General features: G+C 38.4%; 1 protein-coding gene across 3 annotated transcripts in view; it reads left to right on the forward strand.

Annotated features, from left to right (window-relative positions):
- The window catches only part of PRIM2 (DNA primase subunit 2), a 278,477-nt gene that overhangs the window by 91,243 nt on the left and 169,137 nt on the right, over nucleotides 1-18,097 (forward strand). The gene's annotated exons all lie outside the window — the stretch shown is intronic.

Below are 18,097 nucleotides of genomic sequence, written 5' to 3' on the forward strand. Positions count from 1 at the left end.
AGGAGTCAGTCTTGCCAATATGGAAAGCTGTACTCAAATTTTCATCCTCTTTTGTAGCCAGATTTATAGGCATATGACTTAGACTTAACCTGTTAGACTCACTTCCAATGAGGCTTCGGTTAGAACTGAAGAAGCAGATTCTGCAGAGAGCTTCCACTTGTGCTGGTGGAGGTGGGGGGTGGCAGCAGGGACTTTCCAGTGGTCGATTGCAGTGATGGCCATTTTCTAATCACTCCTGTATTGTGACATGGTTGGGACTTTGTTCCTGGAAGCTTAACTTTGACCGTATTTCTTCATCTTCCCAATAATTTTGTGAGATGCCCAGTAATCTCTTAAACTCCTTTTCTGCTAATCAGCCAGGGTCAGCTTCTTTTGTGTTCAACTAAGGGCCATGGCTGGGCCTGGCTTACCTAGGAGATAAGGCAGCAAATGAAGACAAGGCTTCATCAGAGTCCACCTAGTAACTGGCTGCAGCTGAGTGTGTGGGGTCAGCTGAGTAGGAGTGAAGCTGGCTAGGGATTAACTTCCACATCCACCAGGACTCATTTCAGATTGCTTTTTGGGGGTGAGTTGGAACAGAAATGGAAAACAACTGTGTTGATAATTGGTCTGTTTGGCTATTGAGTGTATGAAACAGTGATTTTAGTTTTGGATATGTTTAGTTTGAAGTTCCAATAGAATTACTCATTTTTGGAGATATCTGGCATGTAACTGGAAATGCAGTTCTAACATTCAGAAAAGCGATAGGTGATACAAGTGATTTATTCAACTCACGGTTCTTTCAAGGCTCTGTTGAAGTTGGATGAGAGCAACATGGAATGAGGAGAGGAGGGTTGAGGGCAGGCCTTGGGGAGTGTTCATACTTGTGGGGAAGATTGGGGAAAGAGAGCATGAAGAAGCCTGGAAAGACGTGTTCTGGAAGGATGGAAGGGAGCTCAGTGGGTATGCTGTTGGGAAGCTGAAGGGAGGTAGAGAGCTCCCAGGAGCAGGTAGGAACCAGCTCCTACGAAGGGCGTAAAGACAGAGGAGAGGCCTTCGGTATTTTTGTGACTTTGGAGAAAGTCATGGAAAATAGAATAAAACCTTACAGTAGCAAAGCGAAGGACTGAGGTAATATCTGGAACAATAGACGTTAAGTGGAGATTCTGGTCAGATATTGTTAGACAGATTTGGAATCTAAATCATAAAATAAACTATGAAACTAGGGAACAACCCATATCTTTGTCCTTAACAGTTTTTTATCAGGCGTTTTTTTAATCAGGTTATTAATAAGTTCATCTGAGTCATTGCACCGATGTATCATATCCTTTTGTTTTAATGAGACAACAGCTCTCTAGTGCGGAAAATTTGGGAAAATATTCTGCTTTACGATTTTAGTGTTCATTAAACATTATTATGTAAGCTGTAAACAAATGTTAGAGAACTTAAATGTTTGTGACATCTGTGTTTTTATCATGAATGTTAGGTGTTCTCTTGTATTACAGTGATCATTGTTAACAGTTTGACCTCGCTCTGTATTTCTGCCAGACTATTCAATGATAGCTATTTGCATTCTGTCTTTTCTTCCTTTTTTTTTGGTGATATGCGAGCCTCTCACTGCTGTGGCTTCTCCCGTTGCGGAGCACAGGCTCCGCACGCGGAGGCTCAGCGGCCATGGCTCACGGGCCCAGCCGCTCTGCGGTATGTGGGATCTTCCCGGACTGGGGCACGAACTCATGTCCCCTGCATCGGCAGGCGGACTCTCAACCACTGCGCCACCAGGGAAGCCCTTTTCTTCCTTTTATTCTAGTTTTTCCCCATCCTCATGAACAGTGACTTCATTATTATTGAATGAGAGGCTTGACTGCTGTGGTTGGTTAGAACCTCTGCGGTTCAAGATTTTCATTTTTTCTGCATTTTGAAGTGCTGTCTTTTTATATTTTCATTTTCTCTATTTTAAAGAGCTGTCTCTTTATGTTTGATATTCTGATAGAATTATCTACTGAAAATGAAAGTCTGTGCTCCTTGAATTCTGGATTCAAAATAATCATCTAGAATAGATATGATACTAGAGCAAGATGAAAGATGCCAAGATGCCAAACTTCACTTACAAAGGTTTATTATCAACAAGACTGGATCTTGATTTGTACCAGTCTTAAAAATGTATCTTGCATTGTAATTTGAGCTACGGTATTTCATCAGACATACAGTTTAAATTTATAGGATCCTATTTTTTGCCTTAATTTATGTCATCAAATAGAAGACACTAAATTCAAAAAGTGTTTCTTAAAATAAAGATATATTTATATGTTCTGTCATTATTTTTGTGCAGAGTGTTTTAAAATGAATTGTTCTTAATTTGTGGAAGATGATCTGAATATAATTACATATCATAGAACTTTAAGGATTCTTCAGTGGTCGTCTAGTTCAGAATCTAAACCCTCCTATAAATTATTCCTTTATGTACATGAAAGCTTAAAGTATCTTTTAGTTATTGGTTTTGTCTGTGACCTGATCCTAGGCAGCATACATGGTGGTAGAGTTAACTCCTGCCCCGTCCCCAAGATGAAGGAGGTGAGGCCCGGCAAGGCTGACTTGCGCCTGGGTGGCATCTGGTGAAGAATGGAGGTCTGCTAGGGGTTTTGAATTCCTACCCTGATATCTGTCTTATTTTAATAAATTATTCTGACAGAGATGTTTATAAGATAATTCACATGTCTAAAAATTAAATATTTTTAAAATGTTTTTTGTCAGTAGCTGTATTGAGTTTGGTAACTACTGAAATACAGAATTTTTTTTTTTTGCGGTACGCGGGCCTCTCACTGTTGTGGCCTCTCCCGTTGCGGAGCACAGGCTCCGGACGCACAGGCTCAGTAGCCATGGCTCACGGGCCCAGCCGCTCCACGGCATGTGGGATCTTCCCAGACCGGGGCACGAACCCGTGTCCCCTGCATCGGCAGGCGGACTCTCAACCACTGCGCCACCAGGGAAGCCTCCAGAATTTTACTTAGACACCAAGTTGCTATACCAAAAAAAACCCCACAGAACTTTTAAATCATTTTATTAGAACTCATATGTCAGAATTCAGTGGCAGTAATACCATTTACATTTTTTCTTGATGGGATTTCCCTGTAGTGTATTGCTAGTCTACAAATGACAGCATTTTATGCTAAACAGGTTTTTTTCCTAGATGCAGCAGAGCTCTGTTTACACTGTGACCTTTCAGAATAAATTGGCAAGCATGTCAAAGCTAAGAAGTGTTGGAAAAACAGTTTCTTGGCAGTGAATCTTTGGGATGCTCCATTTACTTGAAATTTTAAACAATGAGCTAAAGGACCATGTTGAAGCATGAATGTTGCAAAATGATGATTAATGAGGAGCTTGTCACTTGGGATTCACTTCAGGTCCTGTTTACAGTGTTAGCCCAGAGTTACTCCTTGTAACACAAATGGATGATTTTTATAATATGAACACACAAGGTTAGTATAGTAAGGTAGTAATTAAGCAACACAATAAAAGCCTCATGTCCTTTGCCTTTTTCACTTTGAAGTTGACTTGTTAGCCTATCAGAAAGCTTATTTTCATTTCTTCATTAGTGTTGTACTGAGGTTTTGAGGTATTCTGACAATTTATATTTATTATATATATGTATATATATTCTTTTTTTGTCTGAGAAGTTCTAGGTTTAGGAACATATTTTAATAGACTTTTATGTATTTTCACATAGTTCATCATTATTCAAATAAGCATGTATATAAACTTCATTTTAGGCCAGTGAGCTGAGAAATGCTGCAGTTGATAATATACAAAATTAAGCAGGATCAATATGTTGATGGTTAACACGGAAGAAATCTAAAAGGCCCCAGTGCCAAATATGAGACAACACAAACTTTACATTAGACCCTGTTGTCCTGAATGGGGTTGAGGGTAGGAACCTTGACATTTGGAACAATGTGAATGTAGTGGGTGAGGCTGTGGTGAAGTCGGGAAACCTGAGGGCAGCAGAATTGGGTCTGGTAAGATATCCACAGTCACTGGGCTGTAGGATTTAAGTTAAAGATATAGGGCCTAAGTCCTTTTGAGATAATTATGGTGAAGGAGCAAACTAAGCTTGGTACGTGCAAAGCCAGGGGAAGCTTCACGTTGCCTGAATGAACAGTTTAGTGCTGAAGGACCAGGGCTGTCGTGGAGTAGCTCCTGGAGCAGTGCTCACTGTGGGGAAGGGTGCAGGTTAGTTCAGTAATGGTCCCACAAGCCAGTCAGTCAACCGGTTAGTGCAGGAGCTTGAAGAGTCTGTGTCTGAAGGTGGACTTAGACATTTTGGCTCTGTTTGGAGGTCCTTCTTGTGTGTGCCTGTGTGTGTGTGTGCCGTAGGCATGCCTGTGGGTGCACATGGGGGTGTGTGTGTGTATCCCACAAAGTTTGGGCTTGATTGAAGCCCCATCAGTTCTATTCAAACTATGTACTGAGCATTTGCTTTTTAATACCTTATTTCCTAGGAGTAGCATTCTTGTGTTTTGACTTTGGGCTGACCAGAAATCTTTGTCTATGAGGCCAGCTGTGGGTGGATGGATGCAGAGGTAGAGATGGGTGTGTTTTAGCCAGCATGGACTGTGAAAAAGCACATTTATTTCAGTAAATTACGAGAAAAACAAAACAAACAAAACATGGATTTAATTTAAACATTAGATACTCCCAGAAAGTAGAGATTCTTTTCACTCTTTATTTACTCAGGTTAGCTCTCTGGAGTTTAACTAAAAGACCAACACAAATACTTGTTTGTCGCAAAGACGTCTTACAGTGAGTGCTTGAAGTAATATGCCTTATTAATGTGAGGATAGTAAAAGTTTTTTAAGCTGCATCAAAGGAGAGATTAAACAAAATTGGAAGTCTGGCCAGAGAAAAACAACCGGATTTTATATATTTAGTTAATTATATGAGAACAGATGCAAAAGTTATGAGCAATTGCCTGACTCCGGAAGATAACCTGAGAAAGTGCTAAAATAAAGGTATTTAAACTTGTAAAGTAATTGGTAAATAGCAGATCAAGGGTAGAGATCTTTGCAATAGCTTCACTAAAAGACTCTATCAAATTTGGGAAACTCTTATATTAAGGAGATTAAATTACCATTAAATCAAAGAAATGCTTACACAGTAATTCTGGTCTATAATTTAAGGGGATCTTATTTATGCAGAATAATACATTAAAAAAACTATCAAGTTGGATAATTCAAATTAGAAGAGATTGGAACGTGCATTTCTCACTTATGTTACTTCACTAAATACTTCACTAAAATACTTTTTTCATCAGCAGTCTTTATGAAAAAGTTATTATTAATCTTGATGCAGACAGTATAATTTGAGACAACTAAACTATATTATTATGAAATGAGCTAACAGGAGTCTCTTTGGATCTTTTATATATTTACAAACAAATGCTATTCAGATAACTAAAAAAAAAACGCTTGAATGGTGTTCCCTCAAGCACGAGGTAGAGGAATAATAAATGAATGAATGAACGAACAAACAGACATACATAAAACATTTTTTTCTTGGTTAAGTAGGTAACTATAGAATTATACTTAGGAATAGTTTTGACTTTTCAAACTTTTCTGACATAAAGTATGTACTGTATCTAGTTGTTTTGGTCTGATTTTATATTTAAATTATATTTTTATTTCCTTTCCTTTTTGAGCAAATAATATTTGTTCATTTGATTTGGATTCTAAACACATTTTTTTTCATGGAATTATTTTAAATGTTTCATCGTGTGGTCTAATTTATAATAACATTAGACATTTGACTCAAAAGACTGGAAATCTCCTTTGAGCATGTGAGACATGTGGTCAACATAAGTTTAATGGTCTCTTTAAAGACCAGATAATTCTCAGAAGCTAGAAGTTGTTAATAGTCTGGGTAACGAAGAGGGTCATTTAGGAATACAACTCCAAGGTACTTTCAGGAGGCCAAGGATCGGACAGACAGAGTGGCAGAAACAATAGTAAATCATGCTTTTCAAAAATAGTGTACCTTCTTATTAATTCATTTTCTCTCCAGTGGTCAGTTGAAGTGTTTTAAAATAGATGGAAATTCAGAATGACAGGGTCTTTTAGTCAGATATAAACCTTTTTGTGCCCAGAATGGACTCTGTACCTAGGCTTCAGAGTCAGATATCAGTTTTATGTTATGAAGGAGTTTTAAAACTTATGTATTGTAGACAGCTGAGTCAGCACTTCTTTTCACACAAACATTAAATTCAAGTATGAGGTTTGAAGATATGTAAAGTAGCTCATGTAGTATTTACTAGGATATAATTTACATATAATGAAAGTCATACATTTAAACTATACAAGTCTCTAACATTTGGCAAAAGTATACACTATGTAACTACTACCCTAAACACAGTATAGAACATTTCCATCTTCCCAGAAAGTGCCCTTGTGCTCTTTGTAGTAATTCTTTCCAGTTCTCTGCCACAAGCAACCACTGATTTTGAATGTTATTGATTAATTTTACCTGTTTTAGGATTTTATATGCGTGGGGTCATATAGTATGTATCCTTTTGTGTCTCATTACTTTTGCTCAGCAAGATGCCTCCATGGTTCATCATTTGTTGTGTTTTATTCCTCTTTATTGCTGAGTAATATTCCATCATGTGAATATACTGAAATGGGGAAAAGATTTGAACAGGCATTTTACAAAGACATATATATTAATGGCCTATAAGTATGTGAAAAAGATCCTCAGCATCATGTGTCATACAAGGAAGTGGAAATTAAAGCCAAAGTGAGAAACAACTGCACACCCTCTAGAATGGCTAAAATTAAAAAAACGTTCACGCCAAGTATTGGTGATCAAATTGTATTCTCATGCATTCCTTTTGGGGGTGTAGAATGGTGCAGCTACTTTGCAAAGTAACTTGGCAGTTTCTTATAAAGTTAAACATATACTTACCGTATGATGCTGCAATCTCACTCCTAGATATTTACCCAAAAGAAAGCAAGCCATGTGTGTACATAGTCTTGTTCATGAATATTCATAGCAGTTTTATACATAATATTGATAGCTCCAAACTAGAAACAACCCAAATGTCCACCAACAAGTCAGTAGATCAATACATTCTGATATAGATTTGCTTTTGTTTTTGTACCTGAGGTTTGTCCTTGGCAAACTTAGAAATGTGTAAAATTTTCAGAAATGTAATACTGCAAGATTCTTGAAAAAAAAATAGCCAGGTCTTTGTTATATCAAAAACTACAATAGAATCCTATTTCATTTCATTCCTAACATAGTATAAAACAGTGGCTCTCTGCATTGTGTATGTGACCTATAGTAAGCTGGAGAACCTGATTGAAATTGTGGCTCAGCCATGTTCTGTCTATCTGAAAAGAGTTCCCTTCTCCTGGGTTAGAACTGAATCATCTACAAAATGAGATGGACTTCTGTATCCCTGGCACAAATTGGCTTAAATAATGAAGTAGTTTGTTTTGTTTCCTCTCAGATTCTTTCAGTCTTAATTTTGTTACAAGCTTTATTTTCCACATTTCATAAGTATTCAAGATGATTTGGGGAATGGGTATGTCAAGAACTGTTAGATTGCTTTAAACCAAAAACTTTTCAATTGTATTTTAACTGTATCAAGTCTTAGCCTTACTGAATTTATATCACTGTTGTCTGTATTGCAGTCATAATCATTTTTGGGTTTGTGGTTTATTTATAAATGAAATTAAGCTGTATTGTATGAATTCTTAAGGATGATGAATTAAGAGCCGTGTTAGGACTACTTACTCAAATGGTAGAAAATTGTAAGATCAGAAGTCAGAATTCCTGGATCTTTTACATATGGTTTGTGTATTGTAATGCTGCTTTTTCTTGAAATAAGAATACTATAAATTTGAACCTCATAAATGAAACTTTGCAGATTAACTGCAAATTTCAAGCTGTTTCAATTAATTTAAATTTGTATGGAAAACTCAAATAGTGATTGTTTCTTAAGGGGACTCAGAGTTCTGTGGCTACATCTAGACAGTAGAGAAGCTAGATTAAAAACTAACTTAAAAAAAGCCACTTATTAAGTATGTGGCTTAATTTTAGACAATTGGAATGGATATACATTTTTTAAAATCAAGGATTATTTATACCCTGGAAGTGGTTTTCTTAAAAAATTATACACACAACAGATGTGTTAAATTTGTCATTGTCATATTGCTGACATGTAATCAATTACTCTCCAGTAATTGAATATGAATCAATACCAAGACTTAAAGTTGTTTACTTTCCCTCTCTACCTTGCTTCATTGTTTCTAAAATTAAATCTAGGGAGAATAAAATTAACAAACAGAAATTGGTGTGAAATTGGTCTTAAAATCCTGGACTATATATTTCAAGGTAAATTAATGGAGTCCTCATGTAAAGGTATTTTGAAGAAAGAAATAATAAAACCATTAATAATATTTGCCTAAAACATTGATTCTCAAATTTTTTCTACTAGGGCTCCCTCTCCAGGTTTTCTCAGCTCCTTGACAGCATACCCATACTACTGTGGTGGACTCGAGTGTTCGGGGCGGCGGGTACAGCCTGATGTCACAGTTGTTTCTTTTGGGGTGTGTGGAGGGAGGGCATGAACTTGGCAGTACAGCCACTAAGCATGGTTCTCCAGGCCTCCCCCCGAGAGTCTAGTAGCTATGAATATTTACTTTTAAACTTTTTATTTAGGAATGGTTTTAGACTCATAAAAGTTGCAAAAATAGTGCAGAGAGTTTCTGCTGTACTCCTCACTTAACTGTCCCCAAAGATAACACCTGACGTAACCACAGTACTATTATCAACTAAACTACAGACCTTTTTTCAGATTTTTATGTGTACTCTTTGTATGTGTGTATGTTTGTGTTCTGTGAAGTTTTACCACATGCATTGATGCTTGTAACCACTGCAGTCAGGATGCAGAACTTTTCCATCAGGCTTAAGAAATTTTCTCATGCTACTCCTTGATAGTAATACCCTTCCTCCAACCCTGGCAACCACTGATATGCTCTCTATCACTACAATTTTGTCATATGGGGAATGTTATATAAATGGAAGCATACCATTATAGGCTTTATTGTGTCTCCCCAGAATTCACATGTTGAAACCCTAGCATTCAGTACCTTGGGATATGACTGTTTTTGGATACAGGGCCGTTAAAGGGGTGACTGTGTTAAAATGAGACTGTTTGTATGGGCCCTAATCCAATCTGACCGTTGTCCTTATAAGAAGAGAAAATTTGGGCACACAAAGACACACCTGGGGTGCATGCACGCAGAGAAAAGACCCTGTGAAGACAGAGAGGGCACGCGGCCAGGAGAGGCCTCAGAACCAGCCCTGCTAACCTTGATCTTGAGTTTTTAGTCTCCAAAACTGTGAGAAAATTGATTTCTGTTGTTTAAGCCACTCAGTCTGTGGTATTTTTTTATAGCATTCCTAGAAAAACTAATACACACAGAGTCTATAACCTTTTAAGATTTTTAAAAATTCAACGTAATTCTCCATCTACTAGTGTATCAGCTGTTCTTTCCTTTAATTGCTGAGTAGAATTCCACTGTGTGGATGTTCCACAGCTTATTTATACACTCACTTGTTCAAGGACATTTGGGTTGCTTCTAGTTTTTGGCCTTTCTGAATAGAGCTGCTGTGAATACTCATGTATAGGTTTTTGGCAGAATGTACGTGTTTATTTCTCTAAACACGCAGGAATAAGATTCTTGGGTCATGTGGTAAGTGTATGTTTAACTTTATAAGAAACTGCCTAGCACGTTTCCAGAGTAGCTCAACCATTTTGCATTTCCACTGGCAATGTGTGAGAGTCCAGTTGCTCTGCATTCTTAGCAGCACTTGGTATTGGCAGTATTTTTTTTATCATTGCCATTCTATTGGATGTGTACTTGTTTCTCATCATGGCTTTAATCTGCCTTTCTGTAATGGCTAATGACGTTTAGTATCTTTTCAGTTACTTGCCATCACTGTCCTCTTTGGTGAATAAGTTGTTTTTGATTTTAGTTCACATGTAGAGCATTGCAAGCCTGGAGTCAGGGCCAGAAAGTTGACCTTGAGGATGGGGATGGAGATCATTTGACATTAGGGGACGTGGGGCACTCTAGAGGCTGGTGAGTTGTTAGTTCAGCCACAATGAAGTAGCCCTTTGAATTGAGTTCTGCACTTCAGGTCTGTCCTTGGTGCTGTGCTTTGTGTTGTGATAAGACAACTTAGTGCTTGAAGGAGAAATCCATCTTGCTGGAGACTGTTAAAGTGCATGAATGTTATTCATGAAGGTAATCGGTGAGCTGATTCTACCCCTTCACCCATTTGCTGGTAGAGTTATACGGGTTAGTTGGTAAGTAGCTGGGAAACTATACTAGAGTCCTGAAGACACTGGATTGAGGTCTGAGTCTATAAATAAGTAGTGGTAAAACCAAAGCAATTTTATATGAACTGTTAGCTTTTGACGTGAGTTTCTCACATCTTGAAAAGCAAGAGAAGCAAGTTAGACTAAAGGAGTAATACATGTAATTAAATCCCGTAATGTAGGTTTTGAAGATTATTTGGATAATGAATAATGTAAAAATGTATCCTCTGTTGACTTCAGGCATTTTCTTCAAATAAGCATATCCTAGCTTTAATGGGACTGGTTGCAGAATCAAAACAGAAAAGCTTTTGCATGTTTTGAAGATAAACTGTTTCAAATCAGACCACTTTCTCACTTAGTAGTCATAATGTTATGGATTTTGTAGATGGCAGTTTTAGGGACAGGTTTCAGAGTGAATGCTCCTGTGTTCGCACACACACATAACCACATGCAAATGCACACGTGCAAATGTAGGTACACACAGAGGCAGCCTTCCTTTGGCCTCTTCACCTCCCTGTCCTCTGGATTGGATGCTTCTCCTCTTTGCCCCGGCTCCCTTCTCTAATGTGTCCAGGTGGAAACTGGTCAGTTACTGTGCTTGTACCTGCGGTGCTGTGGGCCACACTTGGAGAAGCATTCACAGAGCCAGACCATCCTTCTCCACTTTATACAGCAACCATGAGCCACCGCTCACAGGCTGAATGTGCTTCCTGGGGCTCTGCCTGTTTCAGTCGTTAGTGAGTAGACTGTCTTGACATACACTGTTACAGAAAACTTGAGCTGTTTGTTTTGAGAGAGAAGCCTAGTATTTGATCACTATGCATTTAATGATGTTTTCATATAAAAGCTGCTGAGTGTGTGTTGGTCTTGTGACCCAGACATGGCTGTGATAGCTGCGTTTTGCTCCTCTCAACTCTCTCCTTCCACTTTTGAGCATAACATGGGCACTTTCTTTTAAGTCAGGATTAAAAAATATGTGTGTGTGTGTGTGTGTGTGTGTGTAGGTTTTTATTTCTATGTCTATTTTGGACCTGAAATAATAGAATTGTATGAGTAGTTGTGGCTGAAAAGCAGCAAGACTGAAGTATCTTTGTAGATGTGGGTTTACCGTAGGAACTGTAAGATATTAAAACATTTATTTTCTCCCTTAATATGGATATAGCCTATTCCAAGTAATATGTTATCACCAATTTAGCCTTTGTAAAGTTAAGTAAGATGAATGGAATACTGGCATTTGGGATTTCTTTTTTGTGTTCATCTACTTTTGGCATAAATGAACTTGAAAGTATGAGAAATGAGAAAAGCTTACATTTTGAGTGGTAGATTATACAGTTGCTTTCATGAAAGAAATTTTCTTAGATTCTAGTAAAAATACAGCTTTTCCTAAATTCTTCTACCATTAAGTGCTTGCTGACTTAGGGGTTGGCACACTATGGGGCCACAGACCAAATATAGCCAGCTGCTTATTTTTGTAAATAAAGTTTTATTGGAACACAGCCATGCCCATTTGTTAGGTATTGTCTGTGGCTCTGGTGGCAGAATTTGAATAGTGACAGAGATCGTGTGGGCTTCAAAGACTAAAATATTTGCTATCAGACTGCTGACCCCAGTGCTAAATGATAGCACAAAAAATGCATATAAATGTTTGTTTTATTTTAAATTGTGTTGAAAGACTAGAACTCTTTTCTGGTTAAAAAGTTAAGCTGTCACTTACACTGAAGGGAGCAGGGCACATATGTTGGCAACTTTGGGGATCCTTTCTTTACCTTAACTAGAGATTATGTATAACCTTAAACAGCTGGAAGTTTTAATCATTGAATAAATGTGACAGACCAGTGTCTTTTAAGATGTTAACAGTTAAATTATACAAGACCCTCAGAGCAGGTGGTTGGAACCATTTATTTTCACATTTTATTTTTCTTGCTCCACAGTTTATAGCAAATTATCTTATGTTTTATGATTTGGAAATCAGTTTTTCCCCTCAAAATTTTTTTTCAAAATTTTTTTTTTTATTTTTTGAAGATTTATTTATTATATATTAATTTATTCATTTTTGGCTCCATTGGGTCCTAGCTGTGGCATGCAGGATCCTCGTTGAGGCATGCGGGATCTTCCGCTGCAGCTCATGGGCTTCTCTCTAGTTGTGGCATGCGGGTTTTCTCTTCTCTAGTTGTGGTGCGCAGGCTCCAGGGTGCATGAGCTCAGTAGTTGTGGAGGGCGGGCTTAGTTGCCCTGCAGCATGTGGGATCTTAGTTCCCTGACCAGGGATCGAACCTGCGTCCCCTGCACTGTAAGGCGAACTCTTTACCACTGAACCACCAGGGAAGTCACTGGAAATCAATTTTTAATTTTTCCTTTACAGCCTGAGTGAGCCTGTTTTGTGGCATATCTGGAGAGACTTGGGTTTGAATCCTGCTTTTTCCGCTTAATAGTTGTGTGGGCAAGTAACTTCTCTGTGCTCCCTTGTAAAATGGGGACAGCAGTAAGACCTACCTCATAGGGTTGTTGGTTTCATACATGTAAAGCACGTAGTACAGTGCCTTGCATATTGTAAGTGCTTACTGTATGTTGTTGTCAGTATGGTTTGCTTTTATAATACTTTATTGAAGCTTCTCCAGTCACAAGGGGGCAGTCTCTGTTATTGAAAGCAGTGTGCTTGGATGAAGGTAAAGCAATCAGGAATTTTCCCTGAACCCTTAGCTCTTTCTGTAACAACAGTAACTGTCAAATGATGCCATTCCTATGAGTTATCAGAGTTGAAAACCAACGAAGCACCTGCATTTCTGAAGTAACATGAAGATTATCCATACAGTACAATCAAATTTAATTATTGAGTGACAGATTAATTGAGGCAAATGCTTCTTTTAAACACTTGATTTAATTTTTCTTTCTGTTGCCTGCTTTCTGCCATTTATATATTTTTCTCTACAGCTTGAGCTTCTGAAAGTGTGGTGTGCCTTTTAATATGTCAAATTCCTGGGTCTCTGCTCTGACCTTACTGAATCAAGATCGCTTGGGATGGGCCCCAGGTGATTCTTATGCACACTGAAGTCTGCGAACCGGATCTGGGGACAAAGTGATCTGAGATGCAAACGATTGAGTTCTCTTTTCTAGTATTTTTGGCATGAGGCTGCACTCTGGAGGAGAATTAATTTCTGTCAGTGTCTTAGGATTTGCTGAGCTTTGCACAGGGCCTGTGGAGGAAGGCCATCCAGGAGGCCATGGGGTCTGAACTGTGGACCGTTCTTCCTCTTTCTTGCTGTCCTGGCCTGGGACTCCCTCCAGTCCCTTGGATTACTCCTTCCCTTGACCTCCAGATAAACTGCTTGCACTGAGCTGACCCTGTTAGGACAGCCTGATAATTTCTAGGGAACTTTGGAGACTAAGCAGAAAACAGATACTTAAAGGAAGAGACAAACATTGTGAAATGTAGGCTTCTGCTTCTAAGAATTCTAAAGAAGGATGTGAGGAACCTTTGGAGTCTCGGCTCCCTTTCTTCTAGCAGCTGGTGTAATGTGCGTGGCTAGACTGTCTCCAGGCTTCGTCCCACGCTCCTGCCTTCTTTATTGCCACATGGAGGCCATCTACCTGCTCATTTTGCTTCACTTCAAGACAGTGCTTACTGTTGGTTTACTTTAAAAATTTCCAGACTCCATAGATCTTCCCAATTTAGCTTCAAGATCCTCACCAAGTCAGTATTTCTTTGTCTGTCAGGGGTGATTAATACTTAAACAATCTTAATAAATACTAGATTTGCTACTCCTTTACTTTTCTGGAGCATTCCATTAGTATAACCCCCAAAATGAGTTTTCCTTTTCCTTCCCTTCATTAAGCCCTCCACAGAGGGAAGCATCACAGTCTAACCGTACGTTATCTCATGTTGTTTGTTGTGTAACCGTCTTCAGAATTGGGCCCAGAAGAGGAAGGGTGAGGTGGTTTTTCTGACTTGGGTCTCCTGCCCCATGATTGCAGATGCTGAGTTACTCAGTGACTAGTGCTGTAGGATTTGCCTCTGTGGGAAGGTTACAGGTGTGGCCAGGGAACCTGCATGTTGGGAGGGCCTTTTCCGTGTCCCCTGACTCTGGAGAGGCCCATGTGTAAACTATTCTATTTTTAAAGTCTCTAAGAAAGACAGTTTCACAGCCTGTCATGATAATCTGTTCCTTTTTCTTTTTCTTTTTTTTTTTTTGCTGTACGCGGGCCTCTCACTGTTGTGACCTCTCCTGTTGCGGAGCACAGGCTCCGGACGCGCAGGCTCAGCGGCCATGGCTCACTGGCCCAGCCGCTCCATGGCATGTGGGATCTTCCTGGACCAGGGCACGAACCCATGTCCCCTGCATCGACAGGCGGACTCTCAACCACTGCGCCACCAGAGAAGCCCTCTTTTTAATTTTATTTGTTTTTTGTCTGTGTTGTGTCTTTGTTGCTCCGCGTGGGCTTTCTCTTCGTTGGGAGCGTGGGCTGCTCTTCGTTGTGGTGTGCGGGCTTCTCATTGAGGTGGCTTCTCTTGTTGCAGAGCATGGGCTCTAGGCAGGCAGGCAGGCTTCCAACATTTAATTTGCATTATAGATTTTAATGCACTTCTGTAACATCATTAAGCTGATTTTTTGAAACACACATGAGGTTTCTTTTAAATAGTTTCTTAATGCTGATTGATTAAACTTTTGGTTCGTTCTGACTTTGAGATCTTTCACTGCTCCCATGTTTGTGTGACTAGACATTACCCATGTCACTTCTGGGGCATTTAATCTTTTAATCCATCAGTGGGCTTTTTTATATTGCATGAGTATGGTGACTGATCATTTTTAATTTAGAATTCTCTGGAGCTGCTGATTGATTCTTCTTGGCAGCAATTGGCAAATTACATTCAGATTCTAGCAAAATTATGCCATCCTCTTTTCATTAATAAAATTGGGTCTAATTTCAACTTGTAAGTTTTAAATACTTCTCCTGTCTCCTCCTTTTGTTCTTTTCCCATCTTCTCTTTTCATGTTTGTCTCTTCCTTGGATTCACTCTCTTCTCTTGTGTGTTAGAATGAGGAGGCTAATATTTGGTTTCAGAGCTTTTTCTGAGTTTGCCAACAGTGGTATTGACTAGGTTGTAATTTTTAAGAACCGTGGGGACAGCTTTATTTCAGATGAAGAGGATTTGAATGAGTAAAGGTGTGAAAAAACCACATCATATCTTATAAATCCTTATAAGGTCCCTAGGTCTCTTGCAGAGCATAATGTGATTTGTCAGTTGTCACCCTTCGTGAGCTACAGATGTCATTGATCATGAGAAAGAAAAATCCCTCTTTAAATGTTTATCATTTGTGTTCAGAAAACGTGATTTTCAACTTTTTTTGGAGTCACAGAACTTATAAGCAGTAATGAGTTGGATTCCCCTTGGCAGGACTGACCGCTGGGGAATGTTCATGGGTGAAATATAGACTGACTTGCCTTAGATTGGTTGCTGCTTCCCCAGCCCTTAGGGCTTTCGACTTGTGCCCTAGGCTTGAATGTTGACGGACAGAGGGCCTGTGATGGAATATATTTGTGTGGTGCTTTTCATGTGAAGGTTTAACCCTTTTTTGTTGTTGTGGTAAACATTTATTTTACTATTGAGCAAGAATTTGTGTGAAAGAATAAAAACAGGACATTTTCTTCATAGATCCTTTTATTTAAAGTAAATTGCATGAGCTCTGGGAGTCTTGCGGGTGTGTACATACCTAACAAAAATTGTTGTGTGCACTGGTTTTGAAACTGGAAGGAAGTGATACTACTTTAGGATTCTCTGTTTCTTGTTTTTGCAGTTTTTATAGAAAATAGTTATGCAGACTAGGCATTTTATTATTCTGCTTAGGGGTGAGGTTTTGGGATGCTATTGTTATTTTATTCACTCTTTGTCTTCTTCAGTTACTCTGTGTTCATCTGGTTGACTCCTATGTGTTTTGTTTAGACTTTCCCTAGCAGAGGTAGAGTGACAGAGGTGCACAAAATTTTTTGGAAGGGAGAGTTAAGACCTAGAATTCATTTTCAGTGTAGAGTTTTGAGATAATGTGATTGAAAGAGAGATGATCTGTACATTAGCAGCTAACAAAGATCCTTGGGAAGGATTTTTAAATACAGTTGACCTTTGAACCATATGGGTTTGAACTTTGTGGGTCCATTTATATGTGGATTTTTTCAATAAATACTACAGTATCTGGTTGAATCCACGGATGCGGATCCCCTGATGTGGAGGGCCAAATGTAAAGTTAACAGGCAGATTTTTGACTCGGGGCGGGGGGTGGTGGTTTGGTGCCCCCATGTTGTTCAAGGGTCAACTGTAAATTCTTCTCTAATTCCACTCCCTATTTAAATGGTATTTGTCACTAAAAGAAGTTAAATGTTTTCCTAACAGCATTTTAAAAATTGGTTTAAGAACCAAGAGACTTCAGAAAGTCTCTTTACAGTTTTGAAATATTTTAAATGTAGTCTTTTGCCTAAATGCATAAATTAAAAATCCATTAGTTATTTTTCAAATACATGACTTGCTCTTTAAGATTTCTTCCAAAACCCCAAAGAATTCTCTTGTTGGTAATATATCAGTGACCAAAGTCTCTCCTGTTGAAATGTTCAGTTTTACAAGCTTTGCTGCTTTGAAACTAAAAGTTATTCAAGGAAGGGTTATTGTTTGGGCTAGGTTCAGGTACTCTTGGATCTCAACGACTGTGTGGAGGGAAATGAAGAGAAGGAAAATTGTTGCTGAAATTGACATGGGGAGTGCTTTCCTGGCTCTTCAAACTCCAGTAAAGAGGTGCTGGCCTCTGGAGTCACCTACCACGCCTGGCCTGCAGCTGTAGCTCTCTTTGAGCTTGATGAATATGAGCATATTTTTAACTTATTTTAGAAATCATCCTAATTCTGGCTGGATATTGGTTCATAGAAGTCATACTACCTCAAGCATGAAGGAAATAGATTTAAATGTTCCTTGAGACGTTTAGTTTAAAATGATCAGTTTCTGAAACTTGGATTTTACACAGTCTGTCTAACAGTCTTTGCTTCTTTGAGCAGAAATGTATACTAACACTGGGAGCGGGGGCGTGGTGGTGGTCCTGCCTCTCTAGGTTGATTCCCCCAAGTTAATGAACCTTGCGTCTTGCTTTTGAGCTTTTTAAGGAAATGCTGCATCTTAGGATAGAAATCACTTAGTCACTGTTGCATCAAACATTATAGTTGGATTTTTTGAAGCTTTTTTTTTTTTAAAGCTAATAACTAGATTATCAATTTAAAAGTCAGGCTTATTTAATGTGGAAAACTTTTGAATGATCAGTGCTTATTTTAAAATATTTTAAATTACATATATATGCATATATATATAAATGTGTGTATATATATGTATATACATATATACACGTGTGTGTGTGTGTATGTATATATATCTATATCTGTCTGTTTCCTGATGACTAGAGTAATACATGTTCCCTTTGGAAATTTCAGAAAATACAGAAAAATGCCAGTAAGAAAATTAAAGTTACTTAAAATCCCATCATTATAGAAATAACCACAATTTACATTCTGGTAAATAGCTTTCCATTACTTTTTCTAGTTCAAATTGTATTTATCTTAGGAGAAAATTCTAAGCCAAACTTCCAGCCAAGGCTGGAGTATTGATTATTAGCTGACAACAAGAGAGAAATGTGAGAAAAGGAGTTAGAGATTGGTGCTTGGTTTGGGATCATATTCCCCTTTAGTTCTCTCTTTTGAAAAAGT

Source organism: Pseudorca crassidens, chromosome 10 (assembly GCF_039906515.1).
Source record: "Pseudorca crassidens isolate mPseCra1 chromosome 10, mPseCra1.hap1, whole genome shotgun sequence".
NCBI lineage: Eukaryota > Metazoa > Chordata > Mammalia > Artiodactyla > Delphinidae > Pseudorca > Pseudorca crassidens.